General features: G+C 35.4%; 1 protein-coding gene across 15 annotated transcripts in view; it reads left to right on the top strand.

Moving 5' to 3' along the window:
- The window catches only part of ADGRL3 (adhesion G protein-coupled receptor L3), a 959,208-nt gene that overhangs the window by 198,237 nt on the left and 741,360 nt on the right, over positions 1-19,611 (top strand). The gene's annotated exons all lie outside the window — the stretch shown is intronic.

The following is a 19,611-nucleotide window of genomic DNA, read 5'->3' on the forward strand; positions in this document are numbered from 1 at the left end:
TCCTCCTGCCCCCAATCCCACCCAGCATCAGAGTCTTTTCCAATGAGTCAACTCTTCGCATGAGGTGGCCAAAGTACTGGAGTTTCAGCTTCAGCATCATTCCCTCCAAAGAAATCCCAGGGCTGATCTCCTTCAGAATGGACTGGTTGGATCTCCTTGCAGTCCAAAGGACTCTCAACACCAGAGTTGGAGTATTCTCCAACACCACAGTTCAAAAGCATCAATTCTTCGGCGCTCAGCCTTCTTCACAGTCCAACTCTCACATCCATACATGACCACAGGAAAAACCATAGCCTTGACTAGACGAACCTTTGTTGGCAAAATAATGTCTCTGCTTTTGAATATGCTATCTAGGTTGGTCATAACTTTCCTTCCAAGGAGTAAGCATCTTTTAATTTCATGGCTGCAGTCACCATCTGCAGTGATTTTGGAGCCCAGAAAAATAAAGTCTGACACTTTCCACTGTTGCCCCATCTATTTCCCATGAAGTTATGGGACCGGATGCCATGATCTTTGTTTTCTGAATGTTGAGCTTTAAGCCAACTTTTTCACTCTCCACTTCCACTTTCATCAAGAGGCTTTTGAGTTCCTCTTCACTTTCTGCCATAAGGGTGGTGTCATCTGCATATCTGAAGTTATTGATATTTCTCCCGGCAGTCTTGATTCCAGCTTGTGTTTCTTCCAGTCCAGCATTTCTCATGATGTACTCTGCATATAAGTTAAATAAACAGGGTGACAATATACAGCCTTGACAAACTCCTCTTCCTATTTGGAACCAGTCTGTTGTTCCATGTCCAGTTCTAACTGTTGCTCCCTGACCTGCATACAAATTTCTCAAGAGGCAGGTCAGGTGGTCTGGTATTCCCATCTCTTTCAGAATTTTCCACAGTTGATTGTGATCCACACAGTCAAAGGCTTTGGCATAGTCAATAAAGCAGAAATAGGTGCTTTTTTGGAACTCTCTTGCTTTTTCTATGATCCAGCGGATGTTGGCAATTTGATCTCTGGTTCCACTGCCTTTTCTAAAACCAGCTTGAACATCAGGAAGTTCACGGTTCACATATAGTTTCTCTTTAAACAATTTGTCAATACTCTGTATTTTTCTATCTAAATTTTATATGATATAGTCTTACTCCAGAAGACTGAAGATATTAATATCAATTTGAATATTTTATAATAGGCATAATATAAAATATCAGAAATGATTACTTAATGTTCTTGTTTGTTTACTAATAAAGAAGGCAATGATATCTATATTTTGTTTAGATCTCTGAGACAAGAGTCCCAATTAAAAAAAATCTAAAGCTAGTGGTATTTAAATATCTATGATTTTTTTTTTAATGTCTGAAAAAGAATGTTTTCCTTTGTTTACTCTGGCTAGTTTTTTTTTTTTTTTTTTCTTGTAGTGATACTCACTTATTTCTTGAAATCGCTAGAATTGTAAGCCCATAACTTATGATACCCAGCATGATATAAGCATGTCATTTACTCTATCCTTTTTGAATACTGTAGATCTATATTATCTTTGACTCTACCATTTAGTATTTATCTCACGTTTTGTAAGTTTTACATTCTCTATGCTGTAGATTCTTCATCTGTTGAATTGGTGGTACTCTTCTTTACTTTGTAAGCTCTAAAGTTTTAAAAAATAAAATAAAAACTTACACATAAAACATGGAGTGTAACATTTATGGCCTTGATAGCAAAAAATAATTTGTGCCTATTATGTGCTGAAAAGGGTTCCAGGTTTTTCATATTGTTTATTTAAAATCTTCTCAATAACACTTTAAGATACTTCAAAATAGCTTATTTTCCCAGTTTTACAGATGAACAAATAGGAACATAAATAACTTAATCCAGTTATTGTCAGAGTTAGAATTTTAAATCAAGTAGCCTGGTTCCAGAGCATATATTTTATGTTTCTTTTTTTTTTTTTTTACTGTTTTTACATAGATATTTCATATGTTGTATGTATAATTTATAAATAATTGGGGTGTAATAAATCACTCAGTAGTGATATATTGTGTGGTGCTTGAAATATGAAATAGAGTATACAGAACAACATGATATTATGCTTATCTTATATAAAATCCTATTGAACGTCTTTTCTGCTTTCAGTTCTTTTTCTAAAAAACAAGATATTTACCTTATGTTTTTGAATATTTATTTATACACGTTTCCTCTGTTGGGTGTGGAGCTTCTTAGTAAACCAGGTTCTCATTTTTTATTTTGTATCACACATAGTAGCATAGTGACTTCCACCCAGTAGATTTTGAATACATTTTGTAGGATGAATGAGTGAACAAGAAAATGAAACCATTAGCATAAATGGAGAATTAGGTAAGGACAGTCTAAATGTTTCTCATGATATGTATAATACAAACAGGTTGGAGTTTGAAATGGGGACATTTGCTAGATAACCAAAATGCAGTAGTAATACTAATGGTTACTGTAATGTGACTTGCAGTAGTCTTTTCATTAATAAGTGCACCTTGATATATCAAGTTTTGAACACCTGTATTTTCGGTAATGTTGTAGTAGATGTAATACACAGTAATTGTGCACTTGTTCTTAAAATGATGAGATGGTTGAATGGCATCACTAACTCTATGGACATGAGACTGAGCAAGCTCTGGGGGTTGGTGAAGGACAGGGAAGCCTGGTGTGCTGCAGTCCATGGAGTTCCAAAGACTTGGACATGACTGAGCGACTGAATGTTGTCATTCTTAAAACCATTGTAGCAAATATGATAAGCCTTACTTTAGCCTTAGTTTGTATTTATAGAGGGAACATTAAGCAGCAGAATATTCTCTAAATGACAAAAAAAAAAAAACAAACTTGTCTGGTAAAGGAAATGAAAGATAAAATATAAGCTGATATCATTATACTCAAGCCATTAAACAATAGTTATGATACGATTTTCGTGCAGATGCCACTGCCCAGGTGTTCTAACTAAAGTTGGTTGTTCTAAACAGGAGAGGGGGAAACGTCACTTTTAGTCTTGAGTTTACTTGACAACTTGACTTTGGAGGTGACAATGCCAAATGCTACAAAACTTCAATCTACCACTAGAAGTTTGACTGACTTTTCTAAAATGTAAAAAATATATTTTAGCTCTAAAGGGACTGCTGAAAAGACCAGTACTCTGGGAATTAAACACTTATAGAGAGCCTCTCAGCAAAGACAGGTTAATTGATGTTCAATATCATTTGAACTAAACTACATCAAAGGAAGAATTACAGCCTCCACGTACTGAAGACACTTACTGTGTCCTCGGTGCCACCCTTGCCATACATTTTCAGGTGGTACAGGGATAGTTTGCTGTCATACTCTTGCATGTCAGAAACTCTCAGTTTTGGGATCAGCCAAAGTTTTGAGGGGGTACTTCATGGTAGCAAGCTAAAATTGCTTCTGCTTCAGAACTAAGAGCAATTCCTAGAACTCTTCAACTTTTGCACCACAATATTTTTTGTCTAAAATATATGTGTGTATGTGTGTGGGTAGCTGTGTCTGAGTCTGCAACCTCATGGGCTGTAGCCCCCCACACTCCTGTGTCCATGGGATTTTCCATGCAAGAATACTGGAGTGGGTTGTCATGTTCTTCTCCACAGTATCTTCCTGACCCAGGGATTGGGTCTCTTGCATGCCCTGCATTGACAGTGGATTCTTTGCCATTGTGCAGCCTGGGAGGTGCCTAAAGTGTAAACTGTAGAACAACAGTTAGTACCCTTAGAAGTTGCAAATGTTAACCCCAAAACTATTTTGCTTTCTCTCTTGCTCCCCAAAAAACATTAAAAAATGCTTATTTCTGTTTTGTAAGAATTCTATATAATGGCTGCAACATTTTCAGCACATGATGAATATAAATTCATGAGAATAATGATGAAGGGAGGTTTAGGAAAGCTATTATTCTAACTGTGTTATGAAGTTCAGTGAGTTTTTCAACAAAGTAGACTACTTATTGAATAACTGATTTGAATGGGAGTTTACAATTTACAATATAATGAAATGCCAGATAATTTTTCCTAAAAGTAGGGTAGTAATTTTAGGGGGAGAAAATTCATTTTATTTTATTTTTTAAAAAGAGATAATGGTACTTAATAACTTTATTTTAAAACAACTCTTCTTCCAAATTGTATAGAGTCACTAGAAAGGCTGAAAAGTTTTGAGATTTCTATAAAGCCATAATTTTATGGAACATTTAAGTGTCAGTAGTTTGACTAGCTGCCATAGACACATAAACATCAGTGTCTGTTGAGACACTGTAAAGGCACAAGTGCAATGTAGCCTGTCTTGGTACTGTCTGTGCTGGGTTTTAATAGTGCATCTGCACCTATTTTTCCCAGTGGAAAATGACTGCATGTCACATGGTAGTTTTTTTTTTTTTTTATAACTACTGTATAATAAAATATAGCCATGATAAATAGCATCTAAGCAAATAAAGCAGATTTGGACTGAATCCATTTTGCCTTCATCACTCAGGCTTTGAAGTAGTTGTGTATCCTAAATCAGTTTAATTGGATCAAGTTGTATTTGCAGTGAAGTTGAGAAAGATTTTATTTGTTGTTTAGGTAATGTTTTCAGTTTAGTTTCCTCTACACTCCACTGTGTTTGTCCAGATTGTAATGTAAATTGCCATTTAAGGTAGTTGACCTCTTCAGCTATTTTTTTTTTCTTTTCTTTTTTGTTGTTATTATTATTATTGTTATTCTATTACTTTGCCAACAAAGGTCCGTCTAGTCAAGGCTATGGTTTTTCCTGTGGTCATGTATGGATGTGAGAGTTGGACTGTGAAGAAGGCTGAGCGCCTAAGAATTGACGCTTTTGAACTGTGGTGTTGGAGAAGACTCTTGAGAGTCCCTTGGACTGCAAGGAGATCCAACCAGTCCATTCTGAAGGAGATCAGCCCTGGGATTTCTTTAGAGGGAATGATGCTGAAGCTGAAACTCCAGTACTTTGGCCACCCAATGCAAAGAGTTGACTCATTGGAGAAGACTCTGATGCTGGGAGGGATTGGGGGCAGGAGGGGAAGGGGATGACAGAGGGTGAGATTCTGAGTGAACTCCGGGAGTTGGTGATGGACAGGGAGGCCTGGCTTGCTGTGGTTCATGGGGTCGCAAAGAGTCGGACACGACTGAGCGACTGAAATGAACTGAACTGAACTGAACTGAACTTAATGAAGGAAAGAAAGTGAAGTTGCTCAGTAGTGTCTGACTCTTTGTGACCCCATGGACTATTTGTTGCTTACCAGGCTGCTCCCTCCATGGGATTTTCCAGGCAAGAGTACTGGAGTGGGTTGCCATTTCCTTCTCCAGGGAATCCTCCCGACCCAGGGATCTAACCCGGATCTTCTGCATTGTAGGCAGACTCTTTACCATCTGAGCCGCCAGGGAAGATTCCTAATGCTGGTAATTAAATACCTCCAAGTTAGGATTTTGCACGTTGTTAAGAATTTGTACAATTGCTCTGAGTGTCCTGGGAGCAGGAATAATGTTTGATTGAATTTTGTAGCTGTTACCTAACTCAGCGTCAGATTTTCTGTGGTTTTGTATATTGGATTGATTATTGAATGAAAATGACTATGAATAGTTTTCTTAGTTAAAAATCTAAATATATAAATAGTTTTGCTTTATTATATATTTAAAATTTCCATACACTTTAATGTAAAATTACAAGGTGAAAATATAGAATTTAATTTTGTGGGTGAAAAATGATTCCAGCCGTTTTTCAAACCCTTTCTTACTTACTCTTCCAAAAATACCTTATTCATCTTTGGTCTTGATTTTTAACTATAATAACCATAGCATGCTATGTTTGCAGTTATAATAGGTACATAATTGTCATATAAGAGGGATTAGATATATGACTGTGTTTTCTATAAGGCATGGTCTTTTAGTTCTAAATGCTGTTGGGAGGAATGAGAAACATTAAAAACTTTATTTTCATATAATAGTTAAAGGTAAATTTATATTTACATATTTTATCACATATGAATTTGAGAACTTAACTTTATTTTTTAAGAGGAAAATACAAAATTTTTGGACAGTTAGTATTAATATTTCCTGTATGTTTTGCCTCCTGAAAGCATAATTTACAGTAAATTGATTGTATTCAGTAACAATGGAGACTAAAATCAATTTCAAGTAAATTTTAAAAGCTCAATATTTATATTCAGTGATTTTCTTTGTGTTATAGTCTTTGATTTGTTAATCTGAAAAGTGCTATTTTGGTTTGATCAACCTTACTTTTTAAAGATTTGTGTTGATTGTTTGCAAGCAACATGTATTACTTTTAAAAGATCTGTGAATAAATATGCTTTCTGCCTGTTTCCTCCCAAAATCTCAACTAATTAAAAAAAAAAAATTGCCTGGACAATATTTAGAAGAAGTGATATGAATTTCCCCCTTCATGGGTATGTGGTATTTAAATAACTTAAAATGTGGGTTTATATGCTCTTCTTTTGATATACATAATACATATAAATAAACTAGATATACTTAAAATCATGTCTTGATAACACAATAAAAGTGGGAGACTTTAATACCCCACTCACACCTATGGATAGATCAACTAAACAGAAAATTAACAAGGAAACACAAACTTTAAACGATACAGTAGACCAGTTAGACCTAATTGATAGCTATAGGACATTTCATCCCAAAACAATGAATTTCACCTTTTTCTCAAGCGCACATGGAAAAAAAAAAAAAACAGAAAAAAAAAATGTACATTAGGACTTCTCATTATTTGGAAATAATCGACTTAAAAATAATCCTATTGGATTCAAAGTTCATTTGTTTTATCATAAGAAATCGCAGCAAGAAATCACAAGACATTTATACGTAGAACTGAAAAGAGAAAACATTATTTGGTTCTTTAAATATAATTTCAGCGGTTGACATTTTGAAAGGTTCCCAGAAAATGGTTGTAATTTTTTAATTTCTAACATGTGCAGTTTCTTGTTGATAGGGACTCCCCCCAAAATTGAAGAGATTACCATTAAAAAGTTTTGATCAGGATTTGAGGACAGCATTTATAGTGTAAAAACTGATGTAAAAAAGTCATGTCCTTGGAAGAAAGTTCCTATTTCTCATTTAACATTTTGAAAAGATTTTATTTTGAAGTTTAATACAAATCTCCATTTTCCCTGTGGGGGGGGGGGAAATCATGTCTTGAAAAGGCATGGACAAAACACACTTATGTATATACATATCCTTTAAACTTTATCAAGGGTGTTAACTTTTAATTGTATTTAATACCAGCATAGTTTGACCTTACTGAATTGAACATGAATAAAAATGCAGTTGTATAGAGTCTGGTTTGGATATTGTGTTCTTTGCAGAGAAAAACTTCCGAAAATTGGAAGCAACCCCCACCTGATAAAAATGGCAAAACTCCGAATGTTTGATACTTTGAATAAAACCATTTCCAAACTTCTTTGTGGGTAGATTTCAGTTTTCTTTAGAGCTTTAGGTGTTTGTGCGGGTGGTTAGTCTGTCAGTGTCATAGTGCTGCCTCTACTTCTGATTTCTACTTAATAGACCCTATAGAAAATAAACAATAAGAGTTGACTGAAGGCCTCTCTGTGAGTCAAGCTCACTGGGTTTTAGTGCACTGTATTTTCTTTTTACACCATATTTCATGATTAAGGACTGTGTGTTAGATTGATCCGATTTCCAGATGGTAGAGTCTCAGATAAGGAACTTATTGCAGTGGCATATAATGTACATCACTTTAAAGATCTCAGTGCTCAAAATTTTCTGCTTGAAATCTTACACAAAGTGAAGAATAAAGCTATAGGCAGTGTAAGAATGGAACAGGAAAAAAAAAAAAAAGGAGAAAGCAGAGCAGTGTGGTGCAATGGAAATCTGATATTTGATATGTTAGCTAATCTCTTTTGGTCCTGCAGCCAGATTTTTCTCTTTTTTTCTCTTGTGAGAAGCATTTCTTTATTTCTTTCTTTCTGCTTTTTGATCCCATACTCTGCCCCTTGCACAGTTGGAATGTCCCCAAAAGACTTTGGCAGAGGTCACTTCTCAGAGCTTTTTAAACTTTAGTTAGAATACATTTATTGATTTTTTTAATGACCAGTGGAATGAGAATTTTTGGAAAAAGCTCATCTGAGATTCAATGTCTGACTTGGCAGTCCGAACTCTTTTAAACCTTTGAGAACACTTCATTAGACGCCAGGTCTTCATCGTTAGTAAAACTCTGTGAGGATTCTGGCATATTGGATTTTCCTTGGGATTGGTATCAGCTGACAATTTGGCCTTACAGACATTGGAGAAAAAAATCATTTTTCTGGAGCTAACTGTCAGAAACTGCATAAGTATGTGAAGTTCAGTAACACTTTTTAAAAAAATTCAATCATGTGCCTGTTGACATTATTTCGTAGAAAGAGTTGACACGATAACTTGTTCTTAGACTCTTTTCCTTATTTATAATCATTTGAAATTAAGCTATTTTGTTTGTCTAAATTAGCCATAAAGGGAAAGTACATTTTTGTCAACCGAAAACCTGGTAACTAAGAATAGGATAATGCTTAAAAGAAAATATCTTTTTATATTTCAGCATTTCTGCTTCAGTGTACTTTAAAGATTTTTGTTAAAATTTTCAACATAAGATAAAACATGACAAAATTTTCTACATCCATATTTCTGAGATAATTCTCATATGAATCCATGAGTGTACTAGCTACTTTATTCAAGTTAATACCATTCTAACACTCATGCTTCATGTTAGGCTCTAGTGTCTGCTTGACTGGTATCAAAGGCAATGAGATGTATTGATTGGAGGGTATTTAAATAATATACATTGAGGGTTGATTATTATGCATTTTATTTAAATGTTATTTGGAGATCATTTAAATAGGAAATATCTGTAATATATTCAAAATGAATGAATTCATTTGCAACCATTCAAAATTACCTATAAAGAATAAGGTGACTATTTTTTTCTTTTTGTAATCCACCTTCAAAAGGATGCATTATGAGCTTTAAAATGTATATTCAAAGAAGCAGTGGCAATCAGTATCACTTTACTGAGGTATGTATTTTGAAAATTAATTCTGTATAATTCAGGAATCATAGTTTCATATTTTAAAAAGAATTCTGAGACCACATTTTTTCTAACTCCTGTATTTAGAAGAAAACATTTATTATTCAAAGTTTGATATTATATATTGCTACTGAAGTTGAAACAAATGGACATGGATCTAAATAATCCTCTTTTAAGAAAAATTATTGGATAATCAATTATTGTATATTTCATTACTAATAATGCAAACTGTTCAAATTATTTTGCACTGCTCTGTTAGAAACCATATAAATATATATATTTTTAACAGCTGATACTTCATGATATCAGTAATGAAGTGGATTTTAGTGTATTCTACCAGAAAACAATTATTTAAAAGTATATAGAGTAGGCACTTTTTACTATAAATGACAGAAGCTAGATAACGCCTATTATTATAGAACTTGCAAATTATGACTAGGAAGCAAATATGTGTTATGGTTAAAACATAACCATTTTTGAGGGTTAGAAAGAGATTAAATTGGATGATTGTTTTTTATATTGATAACTTGAAAGCTATTTCTCAAGCAGAGAATGCAAAGAACATTCATTGCTTAGGAAATAATCTTCCTAGAACACCACCAACTCTTCTTAGGGTTAGAGCAATGGGCTGCTGACTACTTGTAATGCAGAAATGTTAAAGGGAAAGCAGGAAACCCTTCAGACATCAGCCATTAATCCATCTTCCCTACACAGAGTTTCTGTTATGAACTGAGTCCTTTAAAGTATTGGTTCTAACCTTCAATAGTCACATCTGTTGTATATTTTACCAACTTTTCTCCCATCATGGGAACTTTCTCATTTTTCCTGTAAGCAATAGAGTGCTTGAACTCCTTTTGATGGTGAATTATTCACAGCAGGTCATATTTTCTTCCTTATGCCATAGGTTGATAGCTGCAGAGTTCCTTACATAGGAACAAGCTAAAGCATCTGTGACTCAGTGCTAGGCCAAGCCCTAAGAAGGAGGTACCTGTGGGTGTGAAAACTTGGGTGAGATTAATATTCTTGCCTTGTAGTATCATAATCAAGGCCAAAAGAATACAGTGAAAGCAGACCCCTGAAGGAATCGCCAGTCAAATGCAATGCCTTAACCAAGATGAGAGTTTCGGTATTATATATGCCATGAACTTTTAATTATCAGGAAATTATCATTTCTGTGGGGCAGAAACAATCTTTGTGTGTAATTGAATTACAAAGTAAAAGGCCTGTTCTTTGGTTTTGATTTTAATAAATAAAAACTTTAATAAATGCTGGAGAGGGTGTGGAGAAAAGGGAACCCTCTTACACTTTTGGTGGGAATGCAAACTAGTACAGCCACTATGGAGAACAGTGTGGAGATTCCTTAAAAAACTGGAACTAGAACTGCCTTATGATCCAGCAATCCCACTGCTGGGCATACACATTGAGGAAACCAGAATTGGAAGAGACACATGTACCCCAATGTTCATCGCAGCACTGTTTATAATAGCTAGGACGTGGAAGCAACCTAGATGTCCATCAGCAGCTGAATGGATAAGAAAGCAGTGGTACATATACACAATGGAGTATTACTCAGCCATTAAAAAGAATACCTTTGAATCAGTTCTAATGAGGTGGATGAAACTGGAGCCTATTATACAGAGTGAAGTAAGCCAGAAAGAAAAACATCAATACAGTATACTAACGCATATATATGGAATTTAGAAAGAGGGTAACAATAACCCTGTATACGAGACAGCAGAAGAAACACTGATGTATAGAACAGTCTTTTGGACTCTGTGGGAGAGGGAGAGGGTGGGATGATTTGGGAGAATGGCACTGAAATACGTATAAAATCATATATGAAAAGAGTCGCCAGTCCAGGTTCGATTGCACGATACTGGATGCTTGGGGCACTGGGATGACCCAGAGGGATGGTATGGGGAGGGAGGAGGGAAGAGGGTTCAGGATGGGGAACACATGTATACCTGTGGCAGATTCATTTCGATATTTGGCAAAACCAATAGAATATTGTAAAGTTTAAAAATAAAATAAAAAAAAAAAAAGACACCAACATCAACATGCAAAAAAAAAAAAAAAAAAACCTGTTCTCTGTAAGAACTTCGTATACACTGTTCTATTCCTTGATATTAACCACAGAGACTGGGTATACAGTGGACACAGATGAAGAGCTTTTCCCTTTCCTTCCATGTGTCTATTGATCCTATATTCTTCTACTTTATTTTATCTAACAATCCTATTAAAAATGCACTGGTCATAACAAACACCCTCTTCCAACAACACAAGAGAAGACTCTATACATGGACATCACCAGATGGTCAACACCAAAATCAGATTGATTATATTCTTTGCAGCCAAAGAATATTGGAGATCTATACAGGAGAAGATCTATACAGTCAGCAAAAACAAGACCAGGAGCTGACTGTGGCTCAGACCATCAACTGCATATTGCCAAATTCAGACTTAAATTGAAGAAAGTAGGGAAAACCACTGGACCATTCAGGTATGGCCTAAATCTAATCCCTTATGATTATACAGTGAAAGTGAGAAATAGATTTAAGGGCCTAGATCTGATAGACAGAGTGCCTGATGAACTATGGAATGAGGTTCGTGACATTGTACAGGAGACAGGGATCAAGACCATTCCCATGGAAAAGAAATGCAAAAAAGCAAAATGGCTGTCTGGGGAGGCCTTACAAATAGCTGTGAAAAGAAGAGAAGCAAAAAGCAAAGGAGAAAGGAAAGATATAAACATCTGAATGCAGCGTTCCAAAGAATAGCAAGAAGAGATAAGAAAGCCTTCTTAGGCAATCAATGCAAAGAAATAGAGGAAAACAACAGAATGGGAAAGACTAGAGATCTCTTCAAGAAAATCAGAGATACCAAAGGAACATTTCATGCAAAGATGGGCTTGATAAAGGACAGAAATGGTATGGACCTAACAGAAGCAGAAGATATTAAGAAGAGATGGCAAGAATACACAGAAGAACTGTACAAAAAGATCTTCATGACCCAGATAATCACGATGGTGTGATCACTGACTTAGAGCCAGACATCCTGGAATGTGAAGTCAAGTGGGCCTTAGAAAGCATCATTACGAACAAAGCTAGTGGAGATGATGGAATTTCAGTTGAGCTATTCCAAATCCTGAAAGATGATGCTGTGAAAGTGCTGCACTCAATATGCCAGCAAATTTGGAAAACTCAGCAGTGGCCACAGGACTGGAAAAGGTCAGTTCATTCCAATTCCAAAGAAAGGCAATGCCAAAGAATGCTCAAACTACTGCACAATTGCAGTCATCTCACACGCTAGTCAAGTAATGCTCAAAATTCTCCAAGCCAGGCTTCAGCAATATGGGAACCGTGAACTTCCTGATATTCAAGCTGGTTTTAGAAAAGGCAGAGGAACCAGAGATCAAATTGCCAACATCCGCTGGATCATAGAAAAAGCAAGAGAGTTCCAGAAAAACATCTATTTCTGTTTATTGACTATGCCAAAGCCTTTGACTGTGTGGATCACAATCAACTGTGGAAAATTCTGAAAGAGATGGGAATACCAGACCACCTGACCTGCCTCTTGAGAAACCTATATGCAGGTCAGGAAGCAACAGTTAGAACTGCACATGGAAGAACAGACTGGTTCCAAATAGGAAAAGGAGTTCATCAAGGCTGTATATTGTCACCCTGTTTATTTAACTTATATACAGAGTACATCATGAGAAATGCTGGACTGGAAGGAACACAAGCTGGAATCAAGATTGCTGGGAGAAATATCAATAACCTCAGATATGCAGATGACACCACCCTTATGGCAGAAAGTGAAGAGGAACTCAAAAGCCTCTTGATGAAAGTGAAAGTGGAGAGTGAAAAAGTTGGCTTAAAGCTCAACATTCAGAAAACGAAGATCATGGCATCCGGTCCCACCACTTCATGGGAAATAGATAGAGAAACAGTGGAAACAGTATCAGACTTTATTTTTCTGGGCTCCAAAATCACTGCAGATGGTGACTGCAGCCATGAAGTTAAAAGACGCTTCCTCCTTGGAAGGAAAGTTATGACCAACCTAGATAGCATATTCAAAAGCAGAGACATTACTTTGCCAACAAAGGTTCATCTATTCAAGGCTATGGTTTTTCCTGTGGTCATGTATGGATGTGAGAGTTGGACTGTGAAGAAGGCTGAGCGCTGAAAAATTAATGCTTTTGAACTGTGGTATTGGTGAAGACTCTTGAGAGTCCCTTGGACTGCAAGGAGATCCAACCAGTCCATTTTGAAGGAGATCAGCCCTGGGATTTCTTTGGAAGCAATGATGCTAAAGCTGTAACTCCAGTACTTTGGCCACCTCATGCGAAGAGTTGACTCATTGGAAAAGACTCTGATGCTGGGAGGGATTGGGGGCAGGAGGAGAAGGGGACGACAGAGGATGAGATGGCTGGATGGCATCACTGACTCGATGGATGTGAGTCTGAGTGAACTCTGGGAGTTGGTGAGGGACAGGGAGGCCTGGCGTGCTGCCATTCATGGGGTCGCAAAGAGTCGGACATGACTGAGCGACTGATCTGATCTGTTTCTTTATATGTAGGCAACCAATGTATTTTTCACCATAATATTTCTTCCCTTGTCTTGTTTTAGTTATAATTTACTTTTTATTCATCTATAGAAAATGTGAGAAATTCAGTATTTGACCAGTTAAAGTGTTGGATAATATATTGATCTTTGAAGATTATTCTCTATTTTGCATTATCTGTGTACTTTTCCCCTAATAAACTATGAGTTGTCATATACTGTATATAATTTATACCCTTTGTAGGTCTGTTGACTGTTCCAAAAACTATGTTATATTTTTATTGATGGGGAAGAAGTTTATGACTAATTTATTCTAATTTATTAAAATTGAAGACACTTTAGGTCTTAAAAGACATGGATTTTTTTGTAACATAAAATATATAATTAGTGGTAATGTGTTCATCTTAACGTTGGTGTTTTGTCAACATTATCCCTTCTTTCCTTTATTATTCTCTCATTTTTGTTAAGTTTGCATTTAGTTTGCTCTTCTTGTCAGCTTAGTTATTGGTTTGGAAACTTCTTTTGTAATATAGGTGTTTAAAACTATATATTTGCTTTTAAGCAGTACTTTAGCTGCAATCCATAAACTTTGTCATGTCGTGTTTTAGTTTTTCATAGTTGAAAATATTTTTAAATTTCTCTTGTGATTTATTCTTTGATGCACTGGATATTTAGAAAAATTTTTAAAATTTCCAAATATCAGGGATTTTCCAAATTTCTTTCTTTTTGATTTTGATTTTAATTTTGTTTTGGTTTGACAAATGATTTTGTATACTTTTCAGTTCTTTTAAATTAGGAAAGAGATGGTAAAATTCCCAGGTATAAATGCCACAGCATCCCTACTGTTCTTACCAAAAGTAGAATAGTTTTTCTGGCTTAAGCACTTAATCTGTTGTATAACTAGTCACTTTCCATGCTCCTGAAATAGCTAATTTTTGACAGTGTTGTCTAGTTTTATAATTGATTTAGAAGTCTGCCTTAAGACACTCTCCTTTATATGCACTAAGCCACTTCAGTTGGGTCTGACTCTGTGTGACCCTATGTAGGGTAGCCCACCAGGCTCCTCTGTCCATGGCGTTCTCCAGGCAAGAATACTGGAGTGGGTTGCCATTTCCTATGTCAGGGGATCTTCCTCACCCAGGGATGGAACCCATGTCTCTTATGTCTCCTGCATTGGCAGGCGGGTTCTTTACTACTAGCACCACCTAGGATTTCTCCTTTTGACAATGGCATACATTCGTGAGTCCTTAAACTATCATGTGTGAAAAATATGGTGCATTTAGAACTAAAGTTTGTACTGTCAGTTTCAAATGCACCATGTTTAGAGATGTGTTTGTACCCGAAGTATTCAGGCTAAATTCATGGGGTTTACATTAACAAGGTACTCTATCTTAGCTGCATTCTGTCTGAGGAGCCAGCCAGCCAGCAACCCAAGCTGGCTGATGGGAAAATTCTATTTAATGGTATAGACAGTGTCAAAAAGACTCTATGGAAAATAATAGGGACATTTTTGGATTATTGAGGAAAATGAGACCTTAGATTATTCTGGCAGATAGATTTAAGAGAGGAATAGATGGTAATCCAAGAATATCAAGGCCTATTGCAGTATGACAGGAGGGGCCAGTGGTAACAATATGTAATAACAGGTGGCCAAACTAAGTGTCCACTGCTTTGGATTCCTATTTTGGCACTTTTACTTGATAGCCATGATAATCTTTATGAGTTGCCTTTTCTAATCTGTAAAATAGGAATTTTTTTTTTTTTTTTTTTTGTCTCTGCCTGCTTCACATGGCTGGGATGATTATGATACTGGAAATAGAGGTGAAAAACAAATCTAAAGACTGCACAGAGAGAATAATATAGTGGTGCATAGTAACGCTCATCCATAAGGACTTAAAGTAGAAAATATTTGAAGATAACTCATAGACTAGTAGATTGAGAGATGAAAGATGGTAGTTGAAAAAATGATTTGAATAATATGATCTTATAGAGGTAGAATGTCAATAGTGTTGTTACTGTATCTATTTATAAAGCTTTATCTTTTATTTTCTTAACTTTCAAACAATTTAAAGTGATAGATATGAAGACTATATACTTCCTTTTACAGTAAGATAATAAATTGTGGTACCCAGTGTTTATTTGTTTAATTTAAAAATGAATTGAGCTCTAACTCTCATAGATAAAAATTTGCCTTATGATAATTTGATTCATTGTATTTTTATATGAATCTAAGTTCTCATTAATCTTTTAAAAATATCTGTCTGTCCTGTTAGGCTGCAGATCATCTTTAATTGACATTAAAATGATCTTTTAATTATATGTTTGTGCATGTCACTTCTTTATCACTTCCTGAACCTTTCCTGGGCAGTTGAGCAGGAGTTGTCAAATACTTTTGAATTAATGCCACACAAGGATATGGTGGCATTATAAAAAAATGTAATTTCATCTTAATTCCAGACTGATTTTTACTGAGATTTCCTGGGGAATCTCATTTAAGTATCAGAATATGAAGGTATCTTCTAATAGTCATGAATCCTAGGAAATTCTGAGATGACTATTTCCTGAAAAATTCACTTAAGGAAGCTTGTTTTCTGTCTTCCATGGTAAATGTGCTCTTAACATATATGGACAGTAATAATCAGTATTAATGCTATTTGAGCAGCTTGAAGGTTTAGACTCTGAATCTGGAATATTTGTGATCAAATTCTAATTTTACCATTCAGTGTCTCAGAATATTTATTTGTAAAATAAAGAAGATAACATTTATACCAACCTCAGAAAATTTTTCTAAAGATTAAGCAGAATATAAAATTTTACAGTATTTAAATATTTTTAAGTTCATTGAGAATATTAATTGTTCAGAAAATAATGTTTAAAGTTTAAAAATATTTTCAAAATGTCTTAAGAATATAAAGTCAAACTTACTCTCTTCCCCTTCCTCTCTTTTTCTCATTTTGTTCTTAGTTCCCATTGAGAACCAAGTCTAAACTCTGTAAGTGATATTTTTGTCTGTTTGGTTCATTTCTGAATCCATAGTACCTAGATCAGTGCCTTGACACGGGTAAATAACTTAATTGCGTTTGGAAGAAAGAAAGGAAAAAAGGGAGAAACGAAAGAAGCTAGTCTATTTTTTAAACTTGCTATCTCAGAATCAGAAGATTTATCTTTAACTTTCATGTCTTTATCTTGGGTTTTTTTTTAAATTAGAGACTCAAACTTTATTGTTATGTTATTTTCCAATTTGATATATATGTGTTTATTTACATTTTATCAAGAGCAGGGTCTAATTTAACTTTATTTTTTAATTTAAGCACTCTAGTATTCATATCAGAGAAGGCAATGGCACCCCACTCCAGTACTCTTGCCTGGAAAACCCCATGGACAGAGAAGCCTGGTAGGCTTCAGTCCATAGGGTCGTGAAGAGTCGGACACGACTGAGCGACTTCACTTTCACTTTTCACTTTCATGCATTGGAGAAGGAAATGGCAACCCACTCCAGTGTTCTTGCCTGGAGAATCCCAGGGACGGGGGAGCCTGGTGGGCTGCCGTCTATGTGGTCCCACAGAGTCGGACACGACTGAAGCGACTTAGCAGCAGCAGCAGCAGTATGCATATCCAAAGTACTTCATCTAACTAACTCTTACAACTGACATTCAGTTTCAATAATTGATCATGAATTGGTTTTTATATAACTTTTATTTTTGGATAGGGAAAGTTTCCATTTTTAATAATGTTTTCTGGTGAACACTAGTGAGTTCCTATTTTAATGCTATCATATTTGCAAAATATTAACTTTAAAAATATACCTTCTTTTGACAGAAAAGAAAGACCCCAAAACAAATAGAACTGACTCCAAAAGTATATTTTTAAAGTAAATATTTTGCAAATTTGATAGCATTAAAATAGGAATTTGATGTTCATCAGAAAATATTATTAAAATTAGTGAAACGACAGGCCACAAATAGAAGGTATTTTTACCACTTAACCAAGAAAAGATTACTTTCAGAATTAGTATATAACCCTAAAAGTCAAAAGGGAAAGACAAAGGAAAGTTTATGGAAGTCATGAGTAGATACTTTATTAAATGTGAAAGGGCAATGAAATATTGCAGTGATACTCAGTTAATTGTATTTATATAAATTTTGAACAGTAGTGAAAACATGTCAGTATAAATACATTGAACTGTTATATCCTCCGTGAGTGTTTTCCTTCAAAGTAATCACTTTGATCAAAAATAATTCTAGCAACTCTTCTTTTAAAAATCCCTTTTAGACATGTTTACTAATTAGAAAGAAATTCAGCCTTATTGCTCTATACTGATAGAACAGTGTTATTTGGTGTGGTATCTCTGTTTGCTTTTCTAGTCCCTTTGTCAGGTCTGTTTGTTTTGCTCCTTTGGTTTTTGTCTTATTACAGCAAAGATTTCAAATGATGGACTAAAGGGTTTAAACCAACAGAGAAGTTACAGCTCAGTTGCAGCTCAAGCAGACAGAACTTTTGTTCAACAGACCCTGCCAAGACATGGGAGCAGTCCAACCCTGAAGGAGTCATAAAGATCTCTCTTGGCTTCCTTTTTCATACTTCAATCTCATTTTCTCGGTTGTGCACTGTGTAAAACGGGACTTGTACCCATCACCAGTCAGGAAAGGGAGTGCAAATGGGTATATGTATGACTGACTGACAGTTGGCAAGCTTCCCTGGTAGCTCAGAGGTTAAAGCGTCTGCCTGCAATGCAGGAGACCAGGGTTCTATCCCTGAGTTGAGAAGATCCCCTGGAGAAGGAAATGGCAACCCACTCTAGTACTCTTGCCTGGAAAATCCCATGGATGGAGGAGCGTGGTAGGCTACAGAACATGGGGTCACAAAGAGTCGAACACAACTGAGCGACTTCACTTTTCACTTTCTGTTGTGTAAGTCTTCTCAAAATTCAGTCTGTTATAATCAGATGTATGTATGTATATAAAAAGGAGCCTGGTAGGCTACAGTCCATGGGGTCGCAAAGAGTCGGACACTTCACTTCAACTTCACTTCAATGGGCTCTTAGCTGCCTAAGGTTACTTGAGGAAGCACCGGTAGTTTGTATCTACTGTGTGCCTCAGACCCAAATTCAATAGTTGGAAAAGTCTCTGTGGGTTTTTTTTTTTTTTTTTTTGCAGCATTATCTGTGAGCTCTCCTGGCTGTGTCTGGGATGGGTTTTAAAGATCAGCTTGCAATCCTTTTCAGCTAGGCCACTCCTTGTTGCTCATGCCTAACATGAGTTGATATTAATTGAAGAAAACAGCCAGTCCCATTGCTTTAATGTTTTTAAATCCTGAAATAAAATATAATGCTTTTATTAGTGACTATTTTTCCACTGGCTTGTTTTCATATATATCTGATGGTAATCAATAATCTCTGTAAATAAAAACTCAATTTTTATTTTATGCTAATGGCTTTCTGCCTATAACTAATTCTTAATCCATTTGAGGGACAAGATACTAGAATAGATAATAGATTTTGTCATTGTTTTGGCATGTACATGATTACTTAACCTCTGCTAATAGCACAACACTAACAGCATAAAGAATACCAAATATCATAATAATTGATATAGGTGATGCTTGTATAAAGCATTAAATGGACTCACTGTAAAGTTCAGAAATTGAACTTGTTGCATGACAGTGAAAACACTGAAATACGAAAGAAAATAACCTCAGAGGACATTATTCCTTTTAAAAATTTATGTGTGTGTGTGTTTATATTATTTCTTTTTTGATAAAATGTCTGACATTGATAGTACTTTAATAAGATAAATAGGAGAAACTATAGTAATTTATAGAAAATAAAGACTAAAATTTGCCATTTAAGGAAACTTTAATGTTATTGTTTATTACTTCATAATATTCTTAAAGCCTGAATTTCTCTGAATTATTATAATCACATTCTGTGTGTGCTGTGCTGTGCTAAGTCAATTCAGTCATGTCCTACTCTTTGCAACCTTATGAACTGTAG

This window comes from Bos javanicus, chromosome 6 (assembly GCF_032452875.1).
Source record: "Bos javanicus breed banteng chromosome 6, ARS-OSU_banteng_1.0, whole genome shotgun sequence".
Taxonomy (NCBI): Eukaryota; Metazoa; Chordata; class Mammalia; order Artiodactyla; family Bovidae; genus Bos; species Bos javanicus.